Genomic DNA, 9,519 nt, shown 5'->3' on the forward strand with positions numbered 1-9,519 from the left:
GCCCCCACTGGCACTGGCAGGGCTCCTGACAGTTCTGTTTCTCCCGGGGGAGCTGAAACTTATATTCATCCTTCCCTGAGTTTATCTGAATTCCTGGTGTGCAGACAGGACTTCGCCTTGGCAGCTTTTGCCTTCTGACAGATGCCAAGGTACCAAGTCCCTCACTTAGATCTCATCATTTTAAAGTGAGAAACCAAATGTCAGTTCCAAACAGAGGAAAGCATGGTTTCTTCTCTCCATTTCTATGCACAAACTAGGCATGATTAAATTTCCGAAGGACATGGGGCTGGATTTCTCAATGGTGTTTAGGCTCTAGTGATGCAGAGACATAACTCTTAGTAATATAACTCTGAGGGGCAGGCGCCCATCTATCTGCACTATCACACTTCTAAAAAAATACCTGTCTCCTGCTGAGCAGCAGCAATCTGTAATTCACTCACAAAACTATACCCTTCTGTTTAATATATCAGTTACTGGTTTTACAGTTTTTTCTCATGTTATGGTTGTGTTCACATTCAAGGCTGCTGAGGTTAACTGATAAATAACAAAGATGCGGGGCTTCTATTTTTCTAATGAAATTCCACTTTTTATCTCAAAGCAGACTGACACACATGCCAAGGAAAAAAGTTATCACTAGGAACACTTGGCATTCACTGTAACATAACAAATCTATAAAACCCCAGCCTATCTCAGTACATGTAAGTTACTGCTAAAATGAATGGGATAAGCACAGCATGTCCTCCTAGTTAGCAGAGGAGAGTTATCAAATTCAGAGCAAAGGCTATGCGTGCCTGTGACCCACTGAAGCTGGATGGCTACACCATCCAGCAGAGAGAGCTTTTCTTTAATAATGAAAGGTAAAAAGCACAAAATGCAACAGAGATGAAAAATCAGTGATGGAGCTAAGGCTTCCTACTTGCTGATTTAAATTGTGAATCAAATTGATGCTCTTTAAAGCACTGTGATGAATGGGTTGGGCTGTATGGCATTGGTGGGCTGGAGGGAGGCTTGCTGATCTCATTGCCTGAAGGCCAGAGAAGTCCTGTGAAGAAAAGCTTACAGGGAGGCTGCCAGGGCAGCCCAGGACATGCGTTCAAAGAGAAAAACTCGGGAGGTGCAGTGTGATAGCCGGGAGCTGCATGTCAGTGGGGGATTTCATTTGTTCAGTAAAACATCTCACACTCACAAGAAGCTTGCTCCTCCTGATTGCCTCTTCTCAGTAGCTAAAGGGATGTCTAGGGATTTTTCCCAGCCCTTGCTTTGAGCTGTACCCGGTGCAACAGGGGACGTTCATGCCGGTGCAGGCGCTTGCTTGGCAGAGGGGGGTGATGGGAGTGAAGGCAGCAGACAGAAGGAGTTGCTCACGCTGCGGGGGAAGAGCGCACCCACGGCAGGGTTGCGTGGGGACAACGCGCAGGAGCCGGGGGAGGATGCCAGGGGAACGGGCGAAGAACGGGACGGGGATGGGAAGGAGGCAGGAGGTGCAGGGCTGGGGGCTGAATTCACGCAATGGGCCGTATTTGTGTGCTGGACACGGTACCACTGTCAGAGGCGATGGCAGGGAATGGGGACAAGCAGGCTGTGGATGCCGGGCCGTCTGCCGGGGAGGGTGGTCCCAAGGAGGTGCCTCTGCACTCGGGCCTCAGGGCAGTTTCGGGGATGGAGTGATGACCGAGGGGTGCCTGCCGGCCCTGGGGCTATGGGACACAGGATACCCCTTCCTAAGGGAGTATCGAGGCAGGGGACTTTCCCCACATCCAAGCTGGGACTGAGCCTGCCCTTCTCTCCCCGGCCACCCCAGCCTGGCCTCCTTTGTCCGGCACCTCCCGTCTCTGCGGGATCAGCCCTGAGTGGATGTGACATCCATCCGGATGAGAAGGGTGCCACCCGGCCAGGGGGGCTGGCGGAGCCGCTCGCTCCCCCCGCAGAGCCGCCCGCCTCGCCCCGGCCGCACTCCCCTTGCCCGGGCTGGTGCCCCGACCCCGTCCCGCTGCATCAGTACACCGGCCGCGTCGAGCGGGTCTCGACACCGCCGGGTGCTCACCGGTGCTAGCGCAGCCCTGTGCCGCCGCCCGCCGGTCACGGCTGCCGGGAGGGCGCAGATCCGCCTCGGCCCCTGCAACAACCGCTGCAACTTTCCCCGCTCCCCCGCCGCCCTGCTCTGGGCCCCGCTGCTCCCCGCTCCTCTCTGCTCCCCGCTCCTTACCGGCAGTGCCGCCGCCGCCGCCGCCGCATCCTGCGCGCCGCTGCTCCGCGCTGCCGCCGGCACGGTACAGTACAATACGGCTCGGCTGGGCTGGGCTGGCCTCGGCTCGGCTCGGCTCGGTTCACCCCGTCGGACGCGGTGCGGTGCGGTGCGGTGTAGTACGTTATGGTGCGGTGCGGTGCGGTACAGTACAGTACAGTACAGTGCCACAAGCCCTAGCTTGCCGCTCCCCGCCGCGCTAATCCCGGCCCGGGCCTGTCACTCCGCCCCGCTGACAGCCCCGGCAGCCAATGGGAAACCCCCGTCGGGCGCCGCGCCCCGCCTCACCCGGTGGCACCGGTACCTGCGGAGCGAGGAGCAGGCGGATCCACACCGGACCCGGGTGCGGCAGGCGTGTCCCGGTGCAGCACTGTGCACGTACTGCTAGAGCACCGCGCACGTGTCCCTGTGTGCCCGGTGCATGTCCTGGTGTAGCACCCCGCACAACCCTGATGTCCCGGTGTAACACCGTGGAGGTCTGGTGCCTCAGTGTGTACATCCCCATGTGCGGTATGAACCTGGCCTCATGCACTAGCATATGCAGTCTCGTATGCCTTGTGCATGTCCCAGTGTAGCACCGCACATGTCCATAGTATGCACCTCTCCATCAGTGTGCACATCACTGTGCATGGTATGTCCCTGCTCAGCAGCATACAAGATCCTGTGTGACCGCAGACACTTGTCCTCATGCATGAGCATGCATAGCTCTGTGTGCTGTGCCCTGTGCCGCAGGGTACAGGTCACCCCCAGACCCCACCACTGCTTGGGATCATGAGGACAAGACAAAAGCTACCATGTGCCCTGGGCCACTGGCCACCTCCAGGAAGGCCCCTTGCTGGAGTCTCACCTCTCCACAGGTCCTGACACTAAGCACACTGTGGCCACTGGTGCCAAGGTGTCCCAGGCAACCAGGGACTTGACATCATTGTGTCACCAACCACTCTAAGGATGGGGAAATGCCAGCCCAGCCTAAGGAAACCACTTCATGCTACAGGGTGGAAACCGCCGTCCTTTGCATCCTGCCAGGTGTAGGCACCAGAAGCATGTGCAGGACAGCGGAGAACCAAGATGAGGGGTGCTGTGGCAGGGTCCCCAGCCACCACACTGCTACTGCGCTGGGGCTGCACATGGCAGTGGCTGGGGCTGGAAGCCAGTGCTCCCTGCCAGCCCGGGTTGCCTGATTGATTCACTATTAAACAGCACTTTATTACCCAGCCCAGTAATCGTTATTAAATGTGTGTGAGAGGAGGGGCCCAGGGGAGCCAGGGCCTCACACACACACTATGCCTGCAAGAGGAATCTGGGAAAAGCGGCCCCTCCTTGCTGCTTTCCCTGCCTGCAGCGAGCCCAGATCCAACCTTGCCTGGCCTTGCTGTCACCCCAAAGTGTGCCCCCTTGCCCCCTCCCAGGCATAGGGACACAGGGAGAAAGCAGCAGGCTGGGCAGGCTCTCCTCATATTTAATGCATTGAGGCACTGCCATTTTCTCCCTGCTTCTCCAGGCGCCTGCCTGCGTGGGGCTCCTCTCCCCACGCCGGGGACCACAGGTCCCTGAGCTGCCGTGCACGCCGCCGGCTTTAGGCAGGCTCCGGGAAGCTGGGATAATTAGGGGCCTCGCTGCTGTAGGATCAACGACCCGATTCCTTCAGCAGCTTCTTGATGGCAGGAGGGCGGGGAAGGGGAAGGCTTTTCTCTAAGCCGCAGCCAGAGTGACAGATTTAACCAAGGGGAAGAGCTGGGAGTTTTCCCCAGTGTGTCTGCACCAGGACACTGTGCCTGTGCCTTCCTGGCACTCACAGGCAGCCCTGCTGAGAGCTGCAGAGGGTAAGGGAGAGTTCCTCTGCTGCCACCCTGTCTGGAGATCCAAGTCATCCGCAGAAAACACATCTCCTTCCAAACCATGCATGTTTCCACTATGCAGCTGTTACTCTCCCAGCCACACTCTGCTCCATATCCCCCTTGCCTTCCCACAGCCCTATAACTCCTAAAGGATGTGTCCACTGACATGGGTCTAGCCAGCGCTGACATAAGCCCCACTGGTTGAGGATTTAACTCTGGATCCCCTGGTCCCTCCTGCTGTGAATGCCTTCCCAGCTGATGCGGAGGAGGGGGAGCAGGGAACCCATCTGGCAGATGACAGAAGGGGACAAGGAGAATTCCCCATGCACCAAGCCAGGGGGCTCAGACAGAGAGCCAGGAGAGCAGTGCACAGGGAGCCCTCTTTATTGTCACCTGGGCATTTAAGCATTTCTAGTCCCTGCCTGTGTTATCACGTCTTTCCTCCATGGACACCACCCGATTCCATGTCATCCCTTTTAGATTCTTGGGCTCTGCTGGTTCCTCAATCCCATTCACAGGCAGCTTCCAGGAGATTTTTAGCTATTGCATTGCCCCTGCTCATCTTCACAAGCCCTCCTCACACACAGATCTCTCACCTGAGGCCAGAAGGGTGTGGGTTGTCAACAGGGTAGACCAATGATGATGAACTTGCTTGGAAGAGATCAACCTGGATGTCATAGTGTCCCAGCAGTTGAACAGATCTAGATACTGGGTGAGGAAGGGGTAGACAAGAGCTCTATTCCTACCCTTGCTTCAGGAGGAGCTGATGCCAGCATGTCCTGAGGCACATGGATCAGGCTCTGGAAAGGTGCTTCTCCTGCAGCTGCACTCCACTTGGAGTAAACACCCTGGTACCTCTCAGGCCAGCTCCTGAGCATACAGGGGCTGTCAGAGATGGTTCCTTTGGTGCAGCTTGTGCTTAAGGCACTTCAAAGAGCATAAGGGCCATATTCTGCCTCACTGCTGCCAAAGTGAGTGGAGCCATGCTTTGGCCTCAGCGTGCACAGTCACTCTGCTGGCAGATGGGTGCTGCTCACCCAGCTCACTGGAAGCACCACAGAAATAGCAGCTCCAGCCCTGCAGGAGATGGGTCCCAGTGAGCAAGGAAAGCTGAACTTCTGTTGTGCCTGCATTGAGGGCTCCAGGGCAACCAATTAGGTTGCACGTGTTCCCTCAGGACCTAGATTTAACTACATGGCTCTAATTAATGCCTTCAGCCCCTGGTGCCAACACCCAACCACGTCCTAGCTGTACATTAAAAGAGCCACTGCAGCATAAGCCAAGTCTTTAATGGGCTGATGCACTTACCTGTTACTCCACCAGGCTGGTGGTTAAGGATAAATGATGAAAATACCTTTCCTTGACAGTCTGTTATATAAATGCTGCTTCACAGCTCACCAGGGCAAATAGACAGTGCTGGAGATCCTGCCCACCACTCTCTGCAGACCTGGCTCAGGGTAGGGAACACCTGCACCATTCTGTGCCTCTTGCAGCTCCCTTGCATGGGGCAGGCATTTGGGACCACAGCAGGATTTTTCAGGATGAAAGGCTCTCTGGAAGAGGACAGACTGCAAAATGTCTTACCAGGGAGAAGAGCCAGTGCAGAACTGAGCCTGTGCAAGCGCTGCCTGCCCTGCCTGGCGTCCCAGCTCCCTACCTGTGGCTACCCTTCCTGCAGGAATGTTCAGAAGAGCCGAGGTGCAGGAGGAGGCGGTGAAAGCTGTGTGCTGGGCCTCAGAGCGAGCTGTAGCTAAATATTTCTGTAACGCCCTGGGAGTGCCTGCTGTTCCAGAGATCCCCTCAGACGCTGTCCCAGCCCCATGCAGCGAGCGGCCATCCCCCCTGCTCTGACACTGCTTAGTTTAGATGAAGGCAGAGATGCCAGCATGGTAAAACCTGTCCTGGGGATAGGGAGGTGGGGCCTCAGCACAGCTTGAGCCATAAATAATCTCCCTGCACAGCAGTTAGGGGAACAATTGTGTGGGAGTATCTCTTGGTAAAAAGATGCTCAAGAGAAAGATGGTTTTGGAGGAAAGCAGGAGATTTCTGGCTGGTGGAGTGAGCTCTGCACTGAGGATGGAGCTTCCTGGGTGCCAGGAGGTTGCTCACCGTGGTGAGTCACTGCACCAGAGACCAATTTAGTCTGAATCAACCCAAATCAGCAGCTCTTGGGTGTAGCCTCCCAGGACACAGCTTGTGCTGCAGCGCTGATCTCCGGAGCTGTTTTCCAGCTAAGCTCCACAACAGTAAAATGTGATCCCTTCCTCCCACCTTCAGTCTCAAGATTCACATGGGGAAAGGTGAAAGGGCATAAGAGGGAGGAAAAGCAAGAATACAGGGAGTATCTGATGCAGAAAAGAGACAGCAAGCCCCAGACCTGCGGCCTGACCTAGCACAGGGAGAACACGATCACATATAGAATGTGTGAAAGGTGCAGAAACTTAGGTGCTCAGTTAAGAAGGAGTGATTACAACCGGGGGGGGCGGGGGAACCTGCCACCTTGGCGAAGTGTGTGGAGACACACGCAAAGGAGACATTGAAAGCTTGGAAGCAGTGGACTCATGAGGGGGATGCTGCAGAACAGCCCTGCACTGGTGTCTAGCTAGGAGCTCCTCATGCATGTTCCTCTTCTAACCCTGCCTTGCACAGCTTGGTCTTGCTTTACTTCTATTTTTATTTTTTTTTCCTGACTATATAGGCAGGTTCTCAACAAGAGAAAGGGGAAGGTGCCCTGTAAAGGGAAGAGCTGAACAGAAGGCATCATGGGTTCTTGTTCCACCAGCTTAAAAGGGTCTCCTGGCAGCACTGCGCAATCTCAGTCCCCATTGAGAGCAGAGTTTGCCCTGATTAGCCAGCAAGGTGCCAGCCATCACACAAGGTGATAGATCTTAAGACAGCAGGTTAGTATTGGCTTGGCACCATACCGATCTCCTAAAAATAACTTGTACTCTCCCACAACACCAGCCTCTAGGAGCCCCAGAAGGCTTGAAGAAACCCAACCTTCGACATGGAAATAACTGCATTTTTGATGCAAGGGAAAAGTCAAGGGGCATGAGTAGGGAAGACTTGCCCAAGATCAGCTGACAAATAAGGAGCACCTCTGGGAACCAAAGGCTGGGGTTCCTGACTTAAGGTCAGCTCTTCTAACCAGCAAACTCCCCTCCCTTTAGGCCCAAATTCCCAAAACCTCATTCCCACTTCCCAAAGGCCGAGGTCAAGACCAGACTCTTCAAGTACAGCTAGGCACCAGCACAGCAGTGGAGCTGGCTGAAGTCTCCATTCACTTTAGGGAGAGGGTAAAGATGAGGGTACAGATGCCAGCAGAGTCAGACCCAAGGCCATGCCCTGGCTCTGAGAGCAACCAGCACCATATGTTTCCAGGGAATACACAAGAAAGCTGCAGTAGCTGTGAGCTAATTTGCTTCTTTGCCCCAGGGCTCAGCTTGGTCTCTTGTCACTGCAGATCAGCTCAAGGCCCAAAGCAGAAGCCCTGCTTTCCCTCACGGGACACCAGTAGTCACTGGGATAGCAGGAGAGCTACCAGACTGACTGGTGTCCCCTGCTTGTGGAAGGTACCTGTGCAACACACTTCCTCAGATGCCCTGCAAGCACTGGGAATGTTACAGCCCAGCACTGCTCTTGGGAACAGGGAACTTCAGACACACCTTGTCCAAAACAGTGTCTTAGAAAGGCACAAGAAGAAGTGATGGGCATGTACCTGGTGAGTCATGACAAATGAAGTCACCCGTTGAAAGGGAAGCATCTCCAAGCTTACCCCATTGGTCTTGCAAGGGTCACCATCTTTAAGTCAGTAGCTGCTTGCATGGCACCAGGCTCACAGTGTGCCATGGAGCTAACAGGACATATGCTGAAACCACATCAGCTGGGTTAACTTCTTGTGAGCTCCATTTCCCCATCTCTTGTGTCCTGTCCCCACCACACTTACCACTGAACTCAGCACTTACAGACGCTGGTTAACATGCATGTGAGCAGGACCACAGTCCTTTTTATTCCCTTTTAGAGGCTAAATTAAGAGAATTGGTTGGTCTTACAGGAGCTGTTGTGATAATCTTTCCCACATCCTCTTTAAAATCTAGAAGATGGCAGCTATCCAAGCTTATAGAAAGAAGTTTTTAGCCTGAGGTCTGCCCTCATCCTAATGTTTGACTAGCAAGGTGAATTCCCCTGGCCTTAAGGGATCTCCCTGATACGAGTGTCAACCCTGGAAGCTGTTTCGGCAGGTCAGTTTGCAGCTGTCTGCATCTGGCTGAAGCTTAGAAAGGAGACATCCAGACACCTCTCAAGAAAAATGCAGACCCACCTTAGGGAAAGCATGTGTCACCAGAAAGGCAGAAGCTTGCTGCAACTCTTGACTGAGCAGAGCAGAACAAAGCTCTGGTCCTTCAAGCTTGCCTGCTTTGAGTTGTTCCTTCATGGCTGAGCTACAGTGGATAACACCACCCAGGTCCTGTGCTGCAGTGCTGTACAGCTGTATTACATCCTCTCTGCATATAGGAAAACTTTACAGGCATGAGCACAAAAATAGTACCCGTTTGGGATCCTTACCATTGATGTATTCCTATGTTGCTAGCTCCACCAGACATCCTGATGGTGTAAAGCTGTGTCTCACATACACTCCTACAAGGCAGTGACAGGCTCTAATGCTCTTTCTGTACCTGCAGTCAACCTGTGAAGAGAACAGTCTGATTATTTCATAGCTGGAAACTGTCCATGACTCCTACTACATGGCACATACATCTCAGTAGCCATAGCCTCAAACTAACCAACCTCCCTACCTACCTACTAACTCCTCCACAGGCCACCAGCTGTCAGGACCCTGAGTATGCTAGTAAACTTTAGTGGTCCTAATCAGCCTCATCCGGAGCCTCCACTACTCCTGACTGTAGGACTGGGGCTCTACTTAAGCTCAGCCTGGGACTCTTGGTTCCTGTTATGCAGTACTGTAGGACTGCTGGTCTCCATCTTAGCTAAACTAAGCTATTCTTATGGTGGGCTATGGGCACTGATGATCTGGACCTTCTGCTGTTGATTGATGTCCCAGGCGAACCTCAGCCCTACCCCATTGTCGTGGCCCTGCTTGTTCATTGTAAAGCTGTGCTTGACCCTGGTTGCCCCCTCTGGGCACTGGCCAGGTATTGAATGGCTGGTCTCTGGCTGGGGAGGCTCCTGACCTTGCATGGGCAGCTGCTGTTGTTGTGCCCTGACACAGCCGGCATGTTCACCCTTCTCTTCCCCACCTTGCTTGCATTCCTCTAAATGCTGAGTCAGAAAACTCAGGGGTACTCTGGGTTCGGTAGCTAAAGAGGTTTGTCAGAGCAAGCACCAAACTACACTTGCTGCAGGGTTGTGTTAGGGATCCAGAAGCTGTTGGTTGTTTCCAGGGTAATTCTGACCCTGATTGCTGCATCTGGGAGA

The 9,519-nt window shown here is 54.2% G+C and overlaps 1 protein-coding gene across 3 annotated transcripts in view; it reads right to left on the minus strand.

Moving 5' to 3' along the window:
- The window catches only part of PSD (pleckstrin and Sec7 domain containing), a 47,231-nt gene that overhangs the window by 35,826 nt on the left and 1,886 nt on the right, over window positions 1-9,519 (minus strand). For 2 of the 3 annotated variants that reach the window (XM_062606761.1, XM_062606759.1), the window contains exon 1: window positions 2,207-2,309. The gene's annotated coding sequence lies outside the window, so the exon portion shown is untranslated. Of the gene's footprint in view, window positions 1-2,206; window positions 2,310-8,649; window positions 8,771-9,519 lie in introns of those variants that run through there. The other variant, XM_062606760.1, reaches the window with a different exon arrangement.

The sequence above is a fragment of the Pezoporus occidentalis genome, unplaced genomic scaffold, assembly GCF_034315485.1.
Source record: "Pezoporus occidentalis ecotype Australia unplaced genomic scaffold, CSIRO_AGI_Poc_V1 ctg98, whole genome shotgun sequence".
Lineage (NCBI taxonomy): Eukaryota > Metazoa > Chordata > Aves > Psittaciformes > Psittacidae > Pezoporus > Pezoporus occidentalis.